Source organism: Rhipicephalus sanguineus, chromosome 4 (genome assembly GCF_013339695.2).
Source record: "Rhipicephalus sanguineus isolate Rsan-2018 chromosome 4, BIME_Rsan_1.4, whole genome shotgun sequence".
Taxonomy (NCBI): domain Eukaryota; kingdom Metazoa; phylum Arthropoda; class Arachnida; order Ixodida; family Ixodidae; genus Rhipicephalus; species Rhipicephalus sanguineus.
In genome coordinates this window covers 159,527,882-159,545,743 of record NC_051179.1, presented here as the reverse complement: position 1 = coordinate 159,545,743, position 17,862 = coordinate 159,527,882, and positions in this window count along the sequence as shown.

Genomic DNA, 17,862 nt, shown 5'->3' with positions numbered 1-17,862 from the left:
GAGGGAGCCTATCTGGTTTCTTGTCGCACCCAGGACACAGGAGTCCGCTCCCACGCGGGCGGCGGCTGGAAGGGTTGGAAACGCCGTCGTAATGACCTCCCTGATTGCCCAGCAATGCCTTCCGGCTGCGCATGAATGGGCCGCTTCCAGGCCCCGGCGCGGCGGTGGCGAGGTGTCGCATCAGTTCGGCCCCACCGTTTGCTGTTCGCGTGCTTCGCGGTCGCCACCCAAGGAGGTACAAGACAATGCGGCCTGCATCAGGCCGCTCAGACGGCGGGTAGGCCCTTGACGCTCGAATGCGTGAACGGCGAGGAGCGGGCACACGTCGCGGGGTTACGGGCGCCCGGTCGGCACCTTTGATAATTGTTTGCGCGATGGCATTCCTTCGGCGCGGTAACCATTTCCGCACTTTGCTTTACAGTCTAATAATAATAATAATATCTGGGGTTTAACGTCCCAAAACCACGCTATGATTGCTTTACAGTCTGGTTCGGCAGAATCGCTAGAGCGGTAGTTGGGGTAACGAGCCCGTAAGTGGTGCCACGTGTAACGTATTGCGCGGAGGGGGGGGGGGGGCAGAGAAGTGACCCGAGGGTGGTCGGAGGGTGGTGTCCTTTCAGCAATGGGTTTGACATGCCACCAGGGTTGTTTTTCTTAAGGACGTTTTTCTTTTCTTTTCTTATCACTGCACGCGTACATTTGACAGCGAGTCTACTGAAAGGAAGTTTTATATGTACATAGAAAAATAAAACATTTCATTTTGTGTCGCTTTTGTATTTAGTTGTCGCATTAACAGCGAAATCAGTGAGGCACGGAATGCTAAATATTTTTTTGTCGCGTTCTTTTCCGCGCGATTTTTTGTAACCACGGAAAACAATACGTGAAAAAAGTACTCGCGCCTTGCGCTAAATAAATGTGAAAAATAATCCCTGGGGATTAACAGCTCATATGAACTGGGGATAAAAAGATCATTCGCATGGAGACTGTGAGCGGAACGACTATTCGTCTGGCGAGGTGATCTGTGAAGACTGCCTTGTAGAAGTAACTGCATCGAGAGTAAATGTTAGATCCGGGGACGTTAGTCATTAAAAAATTAATGTACTTAAACCTGCGTCACCTTGTAGAGCTCCTAGGTTAGGAAGAACACAATGGCAGGCGCCGGTAGCGTGAAAGGAGGGTAAAAATAGGAATAATCGGACCAGAGTCAATTTTCTTTTTATTGTTCAAAAAAGAAAAAGAGTGATACCCTGTTTTACAAAGTGCATGGTTGAAAAAAAATCTTGCAGAAAAGCCACCATCCAGAACCTTTTAACTGTCCATGGTACTGTGGTGCTCGAAATAAAAACCTACAAATTAGGCGACATCCTGGGTGGTTTTCGGTGAAGGTGGTTATTTCGGACGGCGGTGTATAATAGAACGAAAAAAAGAAAAAAAATTCAAGGGGTGGCGGGGACGCTGAAGCCCAATAAATCTCACCCTCCCGGGCGACGCCCCTGGTCGGTGGTGAAAGAGAGCACGAAAAATTAGGGGGGGGGCTGAAGCCCCATAAGCCCCCCCCCCCCGGCTACGCCTCTGGTAGTACAGCCCCCAAACATTAGGATCGCTGCTGTCACAGGACAGAAAAACCGCGGAGTTTCATTCCACCGGTTTTACCCAATGACTACAGTGTACTAGAATGACTACAGTGTACTAGAAACTTCTAGAACACTGTACCAATGACAGACAAAGGGTTGAGAAAGCCGCGTGAGTAATATTAATGATGATGATGATGCCTTCGTCCTGATGGCCATCATCATCATCATTAATAATTGATACACGATATTACAACACCACGAACAGTACTTCCTCGTCTTCAGTGGGCTTGCTAACGCATTGAAATTAGGATCGACAATGTAATATTTATCTCGTTCATGCTTTTTACCTGCATTTTTATGCCATATAGTGTTGACTAGTGCTGACTTTAGTTTTTTTGTTCGGGCATTACCACTTTCCCTCAATATTTACGTATTAGCACCGTATTATCGTTCAAACCCTGGCAGTGGGCACGCGCTTGTGTTGGCTGCAATTATTGTCATCATCATCAGCCCGTTCGATTCGGAAGTCCCCGCAAGTGCTCTTTAGCGTTCGCCCTGTACTGCTAACAATGAAGCTCAGGGAACACGAACACCTTCGTGTGATTGCTTCTCGGTGAGTCTCCGCAATAACGCATATGAGCCTCATTTGATATATGAGCCGCATATGAGCTTTTTGCGCCACATAAACGCCAGTTTGACAGATGCGTGCTAAACCTAACCTTTGAAGCCTACAGAGCGCTATTCGTAGGCTAGATCAGTTCTGTGTCTGTTTGCTTACGTATATATTCCAAAGGAAGAGACGTTATTGAACGTCGTGTTTGGCGCGGAATGCCTTTCTGCATATTTTCAATAGCATGTAGAGAATTTTTTAACACCATCGCGGGAGCGCCGAGCGCGGCTTATAGTAGCGTCTAATATTCTAGAAAGATAACGAGATCTGCCCACGATGCACAAGCGCACCTGAGCTATTGACGACGAAAGTCTTTATTGAGCGAACTTGTGCGCAGGAAATAAAAAGTCAAAGCGCAAGCAATACACGTTGTACTTACACTAATAGCGGTGATCTCAGTCGTCGGTAATCGGTTCATCTTTGAAATGCATGGGCTTGTATACATGCCTTATCAAACCTTCCAGCTCTTTCGTTGTTGCTCGCGTTGAATCTAAAATAAACTCGGCCGCTCGTATCCTGTGGTTATTCTTAAGAGAACAGTCTGAAACAATCGCGAAGTTTCTGAACATTGCGGCACGGCCTGCGACGAGCGGAGCGGTGGTAACAGCTTTTGTGTGTGAAACTGGATTACATCAAAAATGAATCAATAAGCGCGCGGGGAAATATGTTTGTAACCGGCATTCAATAATCTGAGGCTTCCTGGTTGCTGAAACAGCTCTGACGAAATCAATACAACGGAACGAAATACACAATTGCGCGTCCGTAGCAAGGCATTGCATCACAGTATCGCCGTATGCAGTGAAGCCCTGGATGGTGCAACTGGGGCGTCGTCTTCGAACGAGAGCTCCAAGGAAACGTCGAGCACCAGCGCGCCCGGTGAAGAGCAGCGCACTCCCGAGTCTTCTTCTTCGAAAACGGCTGAAGCCAGCGAATGCGAGCTCGGAAGCCTGGACAAGGGAAGCGGACTTAACTGGGAACTAAGATTCAGAGCTTCAGCCGCCGGCCTGTGCATTGTCTTGTTCATCAGCTTCCTGATCTCGGAGTACTACACTCTGACTGGCACGGTACGGGTACCCAATTTATTTTTTCGATATTTCACAGACCATTCGAATAACAAAAGTCGTACTCTTTTAATCGCTGTGCCAGGCAGGTATAAACAACATAGGACGAGCGCTGTCTAGTAAAATGTTTGTTAGGTAGACCGCGCATCGGCAGTCCTTGTCATGCGTCCTTTTGCGCCACGATTCAGTGGTGTGCACCTCCTCTAACTTGCCCAACTTCGTACTCTTCCGAGAGTCTTTGTGGTGGCTTGAATTTCGGGGAAGGTACAAATATCACTCGCAATAGACTGGTCATGCGCTGTCGATTTTTTGTTGCAATCCGTTCATACAGCGTGCCTCGTATAGGCTCCGTGCAGACGTAACTCCGCTGCCCGAGCGAAGGCGTCCCTAGCGGCAAGAAGCGCAAATTTGGCGGGATGCTCTCACGCGCTCGCAATGGGGTGAAATCGAGGAACGATGCCTTTTACGATTATACTTTTTGTGCTTTTCGCGCTTGGCCAGTGACAAGAGCGACGGTCCGTCCGCGTTATCAACTCGATAAGTCAGCCGCAGGTGGCGGACGATAAGAATACTATAGCATAATGCATCGCTCTGCGATTGCACCCCTGCTCGCTCCACGCTCCCGTTGTGACGGCGCGAGGTACTTTCGCGGGCAGTTCGTTTTGTGTCGGATGCGCTGTTCGTAGGAATTCCGAACTCCAGGAATAATTTCTGCGCTGTTGGGTGCAATAACACCTACAGGAATCCTCCGGGGCACGCGTTTTTACCGGTTTTTTAGAGAAGTCGGCGCAACGAATGCAGCGCCATGGCCGTTCGATGGAAAGCGTTTTTTTTTTTTTTCATTTAGCGGCCGTGACAGTGCACTTGCTGGTATCGCCTGTTTCAAGCTGCCGCTGAGTTCGCTGCCGTGTTAGACCGAGGGCGATAAGCTGCGGTTGTTTAGTGAGCGAGGCGGCCCGTGATACACGTGCGCAGTTTCGCTCAACGGGCTCGTCACCTCCGTTGTCTTCACCCAGCTCATGTATTTTATGTTGCCGCGTTAGCCTGAGGATAGACGAGGTCTGGCGAAAAGAAGCACACGCGCTAACGCTAGGTTCTCTGACAGCTGTTAAATATTTTACGTCTTTTGGAAGCAAACGCGAAAGAACCCGCCTCAAGTGAAGCACCAAAGCACGGCGCAGTGGCTTGCCGCCGCCTGCGTCGTCTGCTCCCTTATCCCGCCAAATCTGCTGCCGCGGCCGCTTTGGCGCTGGAGGCAGTGCGCGACTGTGGCGGCTTCTAACGTATGCACGGTGCCCATACCTGAAGGATCGCCGCGGCGTCACAGTGGTTACGATGCTCCGCTGTCGACCCGAAATACGCGAGTTGGATCCCGGCCGCGGCAATCGCATTTGCGACGGAGTTGAAATCCTCGAGGTCCGTGGACTGCGCGTTTTCAGTGAACGTTAAAGAAAACCAGGCCGTCAAAATTATCCGGAATTATCCACAACGGGGTGCCTCAAAATCATATCGTGGTTCTGGCACGTAAAACCCCAGATATTATCATTATTGTCATATCCCACGAGAGCAGCCGCATATGCGAGATGACAAATTTTAATATCCATGCGCGCTGATTTGTGTTGGGCAGGTTAGTACGCGTGCGGCAGGGGTTGCTAGAGGCTGTCCTTAGCATGGCATAATAGCCCTAATGCGACTTTGCTGTGTACAGCCGCCCATGTTTTTTTAGCCTAAACGCGCAAACGTGACCGCCGAGTTGATAACCGCCGTACAACGGAGCGCTGCGGTGAAATGAACGAGAATATGCGCATGCGCATTATGAGCGAGCGTCGACCGCCGAGTTGATAACCGACGTACAACGGAGCGTTGCGGCGAAATGAACGAGAATATGCGCATGCGCACTATGAGCAGTTCTGGGCAGATGTCGTCTGCTAGACTTTCCCGAGACCCGGACACCACCAACGTTTCTCGTGAGCGCCGCTATCATCCTTTTTATTGCGATAGCACTTATATGAACAATCTCGACGGGTTTTTGCCGTTGCCGTCGACTTCATGTCCCTTGTGTATGAAGTCCAAATTTAGAAGATCCCCCCCGCGCATCTTATGTTCTACCGCGGGTAAAAGAGGGCGAGCGGAGGCGACGAACGTGGCCGAAGCAGGGATCAAACGAGCCGGCTCATTTCCGTCGCTCGGAGGGTGCGTGTGATAAAACCACCCCGCTCTAGAGGCCTGCCGTCGAAGGTGTGTGTCAGGGTTGGGGAGGTGGGGGGGGGGGTTGTCGCGCGAGCAGCTACTTTGAATCTAAGGGCGCGGTCGCGATCGCTGGCTCGCGCGCTATCTCAACAGCCATCACAGCGGACGGCTCGTATACCCTTCTACGTGCTGCGCTCTCAACGCGGAGTGACATGTGGAGAGCATCTCTCCCTGGAGCGGCCGTATTCTCTTACACCAGCATTTTGTAGTTACGCGAGATCGGATACAAACCAGTTAGCTGCCAGCCTCACTTCGTATGGGAGACCAGCGCTGGATAGGTGGCGCGCCGAAAAAGGGCGCCTGGCGGAGAATCGCGACATAACTCAGCCGCTCGCATGGCCTCCGCGCCGCCAGCTAATCTCGGAGGCCATGCCGCTTGCGCTCGGATGACCGGCCGCACTGTACCGCGGTGAGCGCACGCGCGTGCGCCGTTCCCGTGCTTCATTTTGGCGCGTACAGCTCGAGCAGCCATTGCGCCAGTAATACTGCTCTATGGTTTATAAAGAATAACTTTGTTTGAGGGCTAATTTCTCAGGAATGCACTGGAAAACGAACAGACGCCCTGCAAAGCAGACTACGTCTGTGCATACGGCGTCGAACAGATAGTGCTGTGCCGTGGTGGTGACTCCGTCATGACCAATTTCTGGTTGCGTCCTGGGATTTATGTCAAGCTAGTGCAGGCTCACAAGCCTCCATTGATAAGTACGTTCTGCGTCGATACCAGCTGCGCACTACTCCAGCAAAAAAAAAAAAAAAGTAAGAGGCACGGGGTAGCTGCGTCAACGTTTTTCTGCCGTGGTATGTATGCCCAGCCCGCGGTATGTATGCACGCCAACTTTGATCAAGCAAACCACCGTGCTAGCATATAGCACGTATGGCGTCGCGCTGTTATGATCGAGGGCACGGGATAGATTCCCGGCCACGGTGGCACGCGCATTTTGATGGGGTTGAAATACAAAGAACACCCGCGTACTGAGATTTATGGGCACATTAAAGAACCCCCAGCGGTCAAAATTAATCCTGATTCCAACACTACGGCGCGTGCCTCATAATCATACCTTGTTTGGCAGGTAAAACACCAGCAATTGTCGATGTTGATCAAACACGTTTATTCTAAGCAGACACAGGCAAGCGAAAAAACTAACACAGTACGTTAGGCGAATTAAACGGCGAGTAAAAACCCAAGCCATTTGACTTTTCTAGCGAGGCATAAATTGCGATGTGACTTCGCCGCGGCAGCCAATGCACAAATAAGCTTTACCGCATCGGTTGAGTCCAGAAAGCTAAACTTCGAGTAGTCCGCTACTTTGTTCGTGTCAAGAACACTATCTGTAGCACAAGTGAAGTTCAGCGGAGGCGTCCATCGCGTGCATATTTCTCATAGCAGTTCAGTGGCATCGGCGAACGTGCCCCCGTACGTATCTTGTAAACAGACAGCTTTCCTTCTGCGTAACTGTTTGCAAATAATGTAGACTACTTGCCTATCGTATCATTCACTGCACGCGGTGGCATCAGAAATGAACTTGGTAGTGGTCAGATGAAAAAATTGTTACATATGCCGCATGCTGCATAATATGTACGTTTTATTTACAACAAAACACTGATTAAGTTATGCTCGTTGGCCCCGGTTTCCACTGGTCGCCTTCACTATCGAATAAATCTAGCAGACACGCGCAGTTCGTTCAGAAACCAGCTCGACGCCACTAGACAGGAGAGCAAAAGCAGAACATACTGTGGTAGCCTGACTGCCGGGATGCAACGCCGCATTCGTTCCTATTCGTATGTTCTAGAAGGAAAAGCATAGAAGGATACGTCCTCCCTCATTTCTACGTATTGTAGCACTTGAATGCTTAACAGTACCGCCAGCATCCTTTTGTTTTGTTTCGGCGATACGCGCCCGCATCGCCTCAACCAGTCGCCACTCTCGTCCGCGGGAGCGGCTGGAGTATGCGCGCTTTGACCGCCAGGGCGGCACTGCCCACACCGCGGAAACTCCAGCGCTGGTTCCCTATAACACTACAATTTGTTGCTATCGCATTGATTGCTTCGCCCTTGCGGTGAAAGTGTGATTCCTTTTGTCATCCTTCTTTTTTTCTTTTATGACCGCTGCCATCAAGTTATGAAAAAAGGTCGAGTGGTCGCGCTTGAGATGGATGGGATGTGATTACACGCGATTATTATACTGCGTCCGTATCATCATTCTTACAGCGGTACTGTTAAGCTTTTCGTTATGCCGTGCGGACTCGTCAACAAACTATCAGCGGCCAGCGCGCTCTCTGGCTCTCTTCGTTTTCTTCTTCATGTTCTTAGCCACTCTTCATGCTCATTCAAGCCAATCAGTCCGAGCTAAGATGAAGCTGATGAGGCCAACCCTAACGAAAACTCTCATTTGACACGTGTGACACATCTCCAATAATCCCGTATGATCATAAGAGAACGCATATGATTCATATGTGTTCATACGAGATTATTGGTTACGAGGCATACGTGTCATATGAGATTTTTCGATAGGAAATTCATGTCATAATCACGCTAATTAAGACAATCCTAGTTAAAACCTCGAAATTTATACCTTGCTAATTAGGACCATATAGTTCGGACCTTACTAATTAGGTCCTACATAGTCAAGATCTTGTTAATTACAGACATGCTAATAAAGACCTAGCAAGTTAGAGTCATGTTAATGATAACCTTACTAATAAGCAAGGCTTAATTATCATTTTGTTAGCATAATACAAGTTAGCAAAGTACTGACTAGCGCGGTCTTCGTCTAATTAACACATCCTTAATTAACATATCCTGAATTAACACGATTTTACTTATCAGGGCATTGTTTAGCAAAGTCGTCATTACAATGATCTTAATCAGTATGGTCTTAACTGGCTTGATCTTAGCATAGCTTGGCTTAATTGGCGTGAGTGAGCATCAAGACTCACACTAACGCTATGAAGAAGAGGACGAAGTGAGCTAGAACGCGAGCAGGCCTCTGATGAGAGTTTCTTGTCGACTTCGCACGGCATTACGAAAATCTTAACAGCGCCGCTTTAAGAATGCTGATACGCACGTAGTATAATTAGCTGGTGTATTCACATTTCATCCATCTGAAGCACGACCACTTGACCTTTTCTTCATAACTTGTTGGCAGCGTTCAGACAAAAAAAAAAGGTGACGATAGCGGTGCTGAAAAGAGACGGGGCTCGTGTTCTGTTCCCGGAAAAGCCTAGCAGACGACAGCTGCGCAGGACTGCTTATAGCGCGCATGCGCGTATTCTCGTTCATTTCGCCGTTGCGCTCCGTTGTACGGCGCGTATCAACTCGGCGGTCGATGCTCGCGCGTTCAGGTTAAAAAAAAAAAAAAAAAAAAACGGGCGGCTGTAATTGCACGTTTTCTTGAAATAATTTTAGCAAAGTTTGAACAAAAAAATCGTTAAACACGTTAAACTTCGTGCGGGGCTTGTCCCTTCGCGCTACATCGTAGCAGCTGTGTTGTCAGACCAGTATGTACAACAGTTTAGATAACAAGTTCGTGGATTACTTTTGCGTGTGCTTTATTACCCATGACGAGCATCAAATTAATCGATTAAGCACAGGGCGTGTGAGACAAGTCGGTACCTCATTGAGGCCAATGACGTTTATTTCAAATCGTTGAGTGCGCGACCTAAACAGTAGAAAACGATTATTTAGACTTTCTTGTGTTTGTTTTACGAACGAATGGGTTTACAATGCTCCACATGACGTTAAGATCACTGTTTGCTACGCGGGAGCAGATACCTATTTGTGCAAAGCAGGCTATGACTGTATAATGACTGATAACTCATGAGAACAAATCCGCAAATGTTCGAAGTGCCGATTTTTCAGCATTTGAGAAAGCGATATGTGTCTGGAATTGTTATATTATTTGGTTTTCCAAATGTTCCAAGTGTTTTCTTCGAGAGACAAGATTCATCCAACGTCTCCTGTCGCAGAAAGCACCATTCGCGCGAACCAGCAAGCTTATTTGCAAAGTGTAGTTAAATGAAAAAATGTATTTTTATCTGTAATATGTCTTAGCACATTTATCAACTGCGAAGTCTGAGCCAAGCTGATGGTGCAGTCAAAAATATTTAATAGAAGTATCTTAGCACCGATTTCTTCAAATATGCGGTGGACTGTTTTGCTGTTCTGATTAAGCATCACCCTTTGCTCTCAGGCGTCATTAGGCAGCATACCGGAGCAGGGCGCTCACACAGCGACTCAAGGCGCGCAAAAACACTTGGCCACAGTTGCATGGGCCTTTCTGACCAAGAATATCTATAAACGCGCTTTTGGTCGTATAGATACAAAATCTCGTGCTAAATGTGCATTGCCCCTAAAAGTCTTTCGTTTCACGCAGGAAACAGGTTATGTTTATACGTGTCGCGAGATATACGTGTAGCCAAGCACGACGTGGTAAATGCGTTTTCTAGCAGTCCATCCCAGCTCACATCAGTTCAGCGCAGAAACAACTGCCTTCAGAATACCTTGAGCGCGTCGACGATGTGTCCGGTATTTCATAACGCTGCGGATGTATGCAAATATATGTGCGATGCTTGGGGGTCCTTGCGGGCAAAAACATGCGTTTGCATGATGACATCGCAGCAACCACACTGTATTGAGGCGGCTATGCACTGAGAACTGAGCACTCTCGTCTCTGCCCTCGTATTGCACTGCCGCCTTCGCGCAATTAGTTGTCCTTGAGTCATTTCCTGGCCTTCTTGATACACTTCTGCAAAAAAGAGCATTTACGTCATTACCCATAGCGGATGTCCCATTGGTCGATTAGTCGAAAAGTGGTTGACCATTTTTAGCTATGAGATGCGGCCGGCCGTTTTAAGTTTTCTTTTTTTTTCTATTCTAGGACGAGATTGTCGATATGGATGGAGCTGTGCCCTGGAATACAACTCTCAGAGCGGCTTTAACTGCAGAGGTGAGAGGCGATGCCCGAATGCAAAAAAATCACAGCATATCCACGGGGTGAATGATGATGAGTGGGGCGAAGCTACGGAGGGAATCATCTGTAAACCGTGAAACTCTTCCGTGGAATGCGCCCAGTACATAATATAAAGAGTGTGAAACATCGTGTATATATTAAACATCAAACTTTTATGGTACTGTTGGTTTACGTGGTCCCTTCATTATCACTTGTGATCGGTGAAATGCAAGGAAGAAGTCCGCTCCCGAGCGAAAGAGCGCCAAGAGCGACCGCATTCCCCGCTCGCCCTGTGCGAATTAAAGGCAAGGCTAGAGGGAAGACAGGACGCGCGTTCCACGACGCGAGGTCGGTAGCATGCCCAACGAAAGCCAACGGAACGCGATCGTGCAAGTGCTCCGGCTTCGCATCGCCTCATGGTTCCATTTAGCGTCCCAAAACCAAATATATTGCTCAAGGTGTGCCTTGCGTTTTTCGTAGAAATAATTTCTTTATCATGTATATTAAGACGAAAAGTTGAAAGCTCACTAGAGTGTATCGCCCGCAAAGTATGTCTTTTAGTGTGATTTAACTCTCGTACGGCAGGGTCCTCGCGCCGTTGCCGGTCCACCTCGCCCGTTGACGATCGGGCGAGGTGGCTACATACAACTACTACTACTACACTTTAAGAAAAACATCTGGCGTTCTTTCGTTCTGCTTTTACAAAACATCTGGCGTCTTTCGTTGGTTTATTTCATCAATCAACGGCGTTTTGAACAAAATTTTTATTGTTTAATCACGCACAGGAGAAATCTCACCAGGCACTACCTTGGAGGTAAACAATGGCTGCTAATGGGAATGAGAGACAGAAGAAGTCGGCTTTTAGCTAACACTTACACTTCTACTTCTACTAACGTTTCCTACTGGAACATGCCAATGGCTGCTAATGGGGAATGAGAGACAGTAGAATTCGGCTTTTAGTTAACGCGCACGCTGCGAATTTTTTATTGTTCAACAACGCACAGGAGAAATCTCCCACCGGCACCACCTTGGAGGTCAAAGCGTAAGACTTGTTACGGACTACTACGATGACGACGACTACGAGGGACGAACGGGTGCCGCCTTAAGGAGCTTCGCCCCTAAAAAGAGCGTTATGTCCTTGCCTCTGGACATTGTAGAACTATGCACTAATAGTAGCGCCGTTGTTTGAAACATTGCGGTATATTCCTAGGTACTGTAGAGAAAAAGAAAATGTCAAGGACGAAACAATACAGAAAGGATGAGCGCTCTCGGCTTATTTCGTCCTTGTCTTCTTTGTTTTTTGCGCCACAGTATTTTGAAAAGAGGCACCAACACTCCCACCTCGCAACTATATTCTTTGGATTCCTTGGCGAGCGAATATACAGTTTTAATTCCCCAAGCAAAACTGATGAGAGGCCGCCGATGAAACCCCTGGCGCATAAAAACGCACCTTTGCTACTCTCAAACGTCGAAATTACTGGCAGGACCGGGCTGTGTGAAAAAGTATTTACTTTCATTCTTTTTTCTAAACCGAAGCATCCTTTATGAACCCTCCCTAATGTCACGGACTCTGCACCTAAGTGCTGCTGTTTTGCCGAATAGTCCGAAATTGTAAGATGTTTAGTTGCTGGCCCCATATATTACGTAGAAAGAAGCGTGTTTTAAAATGCAGAACATTTTTGTGTATGTATGTAGAAATAAGCATGTTGTGAATGTGTTGATCATTTTGAATGTATACGTATGAAAAAAAATGCATATGACAGTATCTAAATCCAAGCAAATATGTCATACTAGGTAAATGTACAATATTTTAATGTCACTGATGCAGGCTGTATTAGTCAACAGGAGGTCAAAACCTCATCTGGCTTTTGAAGCATTTAGTCTTTGCCTCCCGCAAGGAAATATAGTAATTTTTTTCCTGCAAATAAACAATGTTCAATGCAGACCATGTTACAGATGCACTTAAGCCTCACGACTGTGCGCTGGTAATGTTGCTGTTTTGTATTTGTAAGGACTAAATAAATGGTACTACACTTAATTTAACGCGCGTTAGAACGGCTGCGGGGTCATTCCGAGTGAAGCGTCCCAGCCCAATGTGCGATTAGCGATTCTCTTGAAAAAAGTTGCTTGAGATGGCTGTATGGTGCAAGCAATATCACCAAAGTGTTCTCGTTGGAAGAATTATTTCGCCACTTGAGCACCCTTTGAATGTACCGCTGCGAATAAAAAGTGAGTTGCGGAGAAATTTTCGTTATCCTAGCCTTAATGTAGACGGAATGACAGGTATTATTTTAGTGCATTCTATCACCATTGCAGTCACAAGGGAATGCAGATACGAATTTTAGCGTAGAACAGGCTTAGTAACGAGCTAGAAGACTGCAATTTCCAGATACGTTTTGTATAAACCGCGGCAAAGCCTGAGTTAAAAAAATGTTGGCCCTTTTACTTGTTGCTATAATGTAATCTAAATATTGTTTCAAGCTATATAAATAAAACTTTCTCGATAAAAGTACCCACAAATATGACATAGTATGAATTTTTCAATAGAGTCAGTCATAAATCGGGCATCGAGGACCTCGGCGTCAATACAGTGAGTTAGATGAGTCATGTCTGCGCCAACCTCGCAGTTGGTTATGACAAAGTTCTTATACGAGTGAATTTTGAAGATCATGAATAATTTTTGATATCTAAAGCAAATGTCACCGGTAAGAGGTACCGATGTCAGTCTTCCTGCAGAACACATAGAAATTGTCGATAATTTGCCGGCCTTGCATGCGGACTCCGGCTCCTGTCGAAGTAAACGCTGGCTAGTTCACTTCACGTACTTCGTAACCTGCCTGTTTCCGTCACTACACCGTTAACTTTCTTGTCACTCGAGGCAGCCAGGTAGATGGACAGAGCAACGGCGTAGGCAATTTGCACCTGTGCTTAATGGCTAACTTTGCTCCATTGTGCGCTTAACGGATCCATAAAATTTGCATGGTTTGTTGTCCTCTGGTGTTTAACACTAAAAAGAAAAAAGTTCTTCATGCTCCTCAGGCACTCACAGAAATTAGAGATCGCAGTTTCCAAATTTGAAAAATTTCTGCTTGTTTACCTCGCTAACTTCACGGGATTTTGTGTTGTATTTTTGAGTCCTTCATCCTTCTTGACAAACAAAGAAAGGATACCTTACTTTTGAGCCGGTTCTCTTACTTGAATTTATCGCGTATGAGAGTACGAGGTGATTCTAACATATCCTGTTGAAAGTGTAACAGCTTTGAAGTTGTGTAATTATCTAATTCCCGTAACATCAATTGCAGTTACGTATCTGGAACCAAGTTCCATTCTTTTTTTTCTTGTATTTGTGAATTTGGTACAACAATTACTGTGTCGTTGCGATGTGACATCACCTGGCCCAGGCAAACAGATCCTCTAGTGGCTGAATCTGTTCATGATATGACATCTGCATTGTTGCTGTTGCTGTCAGACGTTTCAGCGCACCGTCAAAACCTTCACACGCACTCTTGTCATGTGAATTGGCGAAAAGGTTCCATTCTGGCAATAGGCGATGGTCGTCCTGGTGGCAGCAGAGACTGAAGAAGTTATTTTTGCTTATATATTGGTGATGAAGCTCCATCGGAATAACGATAAATTTTTTTTAACTTGTGGCAGATCTTTGACCACCTCGAGTACTGCCTTCTCAAGTGCGTGTACTGCAAATGTGTTGTGCTCCAAGCAGTAGAAAATAATGGCAGACAACCCCAATAAAACCTCTCCGTAGTTTCAACTACAAAGTCTACCGCGGCATGCCTATCAACACAGTGTTTACACTGAGGTGCATCCTGAACTATTAAAGCAATTTTCTGCTAAAGTCATCACCGTAAACGGACTCTTGATGACTTACGTTTAACTTAAGTTCTCTGAAGCCGCTGGCCAGCTGCTTACCAGGGAGATGGTGTATTTAAATTTCAAATTGATTCAACGTGTCTGAAAACTGTTAAGTAAATTATTCTAGTGTCAGCAGTTATCTTGATACTAGATTGACCTCAGCTATCTCTTGCTGGATGGTTATGTTGCCTCTCCTGTTGATGACAGAGGCAAGACTTTGTTCAAACACAGTAGTTTCAGTGTAACCTGTACCTGGGAAAGATCCTCATTTTCTAAAAAATGCATTCTTCGTGATGAAGCCGACATACTGACGTCATCGAGAATTCTGCAGTTGTCTTTTTGAGGCCGCTAGAATGAATCATTCGTGTAAAAAGTTTTGACGACTTATTCACGCACACGCAGATACATATGTGTGTACCAGTTCCACTACCAGCCATAATAAAGCAGCGAGGACGTAATGCGGTGAACGTTGAGACCCTACATTTTAAATTCTCTGTCTTCTATTCTTCATGCAGCTTTTTGATATTTATGAGCAGTAGTCACATTTGTTTACTTTGTGAGGTGCACAGCCTTCCTGTTCGGCAATATGTCACTGCGTCACCTTAGGCCTGATAGATTATTTGAACGTTTCGCTTTTTGAGCGATCATTTTTTTGACCTTCGTACCCTTAGCCCCATTGCGAGCCCTTATTTTCAACGCGTCGTGAATTTGTCGTTCCGTTCCGACGAGCTCTATAATTGTTTCCGGAGACCTCGAATTTCGGGGGGCCAAAGTGCCACACAGATTTTTTTCTCGGCTTTCGTCCTGGGAAAACTTGCCTATTAAGGTCTTGCATCAAATTCACTTAATCATCCAAATCGAACGCAACCACACAAGTAGATGATTGGCCCAGTTACTTGAATGTAGATGTGCCTTTGTAATTTCTGGAGATGCTTCCTCTTCTTCAGGTATTGCAGTCGCCCGTGGTGCAATTTTGACGCCATATCCCCTTCGAAAATGCTGCATATATATGAGATGTGTGAAAAGACTTCTTCCAAAGGGCAACGTTAGCTGCCATTCATCGTGCGTTCTCTGAAGAGTATGGGATGTTTTACAGCACCAGCTGGTTATAGCGTCCTGCTCGTTTTGGTTGGTATGCGTGATAACATGCTCAGTCTAGCGCGAAAGCCCTCCGGATCGCGTGATGCGACTTGGAATGGGACCAGCGAGCTCATGGAAATAACGGATTACGTAAATACCAAAGGAGTATAATGTTCTCAGTTTAGATCGCAAGAGTGTTTATACATGCGAAGCATTGCTTGCATGATTAGGCAAACGCAGCGACAAAATATTTTGCCTGAAGCTCGTAACCCCGCAAGAACAATGTAATCCTACTGTCATAATGCCTTACAACGGCTAATCCAATAAAGACGGACGTTCAGGGGAAGATAGAGGCTTGAAGCGTTGAGGAATCGCTAAACAGGTACTGTCACTGAATCCGACGTTCCGGCAACCGGGGTTTTAATGAGGCGTTAGGGCTGCCTTGACGAAAAAAAAAAAAAACAATCCACACTCTTACATTTCATCTCCAACGATTTTTCATCATCTGTAACGGGTCGTTCATACTTCTGTATTAGCTGAGAAATTTTCGGCAGCACAGCTTCATGGCGACAAGCGGAATGTAGCTCAATGCATAGGAAACAAGCGTAAAGACGGTTACATACAGCTGGTAATTGGCAACAAAAAAAATATTGTTAACGCCACTGAGGCTCTACCGCCGCGTGGTCGGTTACTTTCGCGTGTTGCCTCATAGCGACCATAGCAGTTTGCTATAATCAGTAGCGGGTGGGTTAGCCTCCAGCGCCCGTAACAGCCCCCCCCCCCCCACCTGAAGGGTGAGCTACGGGAACTTAAGTAAATTATATTTGGCGGCAGTTTTGGGGGCGCCACATACGCTGCCGCTGGTCCCACCTTGTCGTAAACCAGGTTTCGTTCGTAAAAACCACCTTCGCCCAGTTGTCCTCGGTCAATCCCTGATGCTGCCTGGGAAACTCAAGGCGCTTTTGCTTGTATGCTTCGCTCACAATTGGCTTCAGAACCGATGTTCGTGATTAGCCTGCTGAGTATTGGTGACGCTTCACAGTCTAGTTAGATACACCGACCAGCCCTGTACTTTCCCTAAATTCGTTCACACTTGCAGTTGGGTTGTCCACAGGTGCTGCAACGACGGTCGTGTCCTAATCTTCAGTGGACACTTTCGGGCGTGGTTTACGTGGAGCATCCTTAATTCTTCGCGCTTTTGAATATGCTTGTACGATTCCGTTCACCGTTGACGGCGGTTGATTGTCATCGCAGATGTCAGCTTTTGCGTCTGGCCTTGTAGGCTCAGATCCCCAATGTCCCACCTTTCATCTTGTGGCACACGGAACATCGCTGTGTTGCCGAACGTTCGTGGAAAAGTGGTGTATCTTACCTAGGTTGTAGCCGTTTGATTGCCGATCGAGTGAAAGAAAGAAGCAACAAAATGGCAACGCCACAATTTCTGAATGAAATGCTCACAGCGTAATGTTAGGTCAACCTATTAAGTACTCTGAGTAAGAGAACGTCTTGCGTATTGAGCGTATACAGATATTACGATAATCGTTGAAGGGCGCAGCTGTTCTAGGGCTGGGCCCGACGACAGATGAGTGTACGCGTCCTCACGCTCCGGTTCCCACATACATCCGTGGATGGCGTAACTGCCTTGGTCGTGGACGAAGCGGTAGCCGCACAGCGGCTGCCACACGTCCTTTCTCATGCATCACTACTCGACAAAGTAATCACAGGCACTCACATAAAATCAGAAAGCATTACAGAAAATCACAAGGGAAACACAGGAGAACCGCAGCTGCGCTGTTTCTGCAGATTTTACACTGGGTGGAGCTGGGGTAATTTTTTATTGCACAGACAGCAAAGTGAAATTGAGTATGTTCTGCAGCCTCGTATGAGCATAGCCAGCAGATAAGGGCGCGTGATGCACATATTGCAAGAACCGCAACAGCGTTGCTCAGGGCGATCTTGGGAAGCCAGAATGCGAAGGCACAGTTGTCTTTTTGGGCGAATTGGTTTGCAGGCAAACGAACAGGGCTAAACAGAAGAGGACAGGATACTACAGGCGCTCGTGCTGTCCTGTTCACTTCCCTGTCCGTGTATTCTTGAGTAGCAATGGTTTTGGTAAAGTGAAAGCCGGTGAGGCTACATGCTTCTTCAAGAGGTGCCCCGATAAAAATAAAATATAATTTCCAAGGTACTCTGAGGTTGAAGTTACAGCACAAACCCACAACATGCACCATGACGAAAAGACACGACACACACAAGCGCTCTGTGCGCGTGTATTTGCTTCATGGGGCGTCTTGCGTGTTTGCGCTGTAGCTTTAACCACAGGATTATCTAGCCACTAGGCCCAAATGAAGTTTTATTGATGTCCAAGGTATGGCTCGTGGCTTGGGCGTAGTGAAGAATGGAAATAAA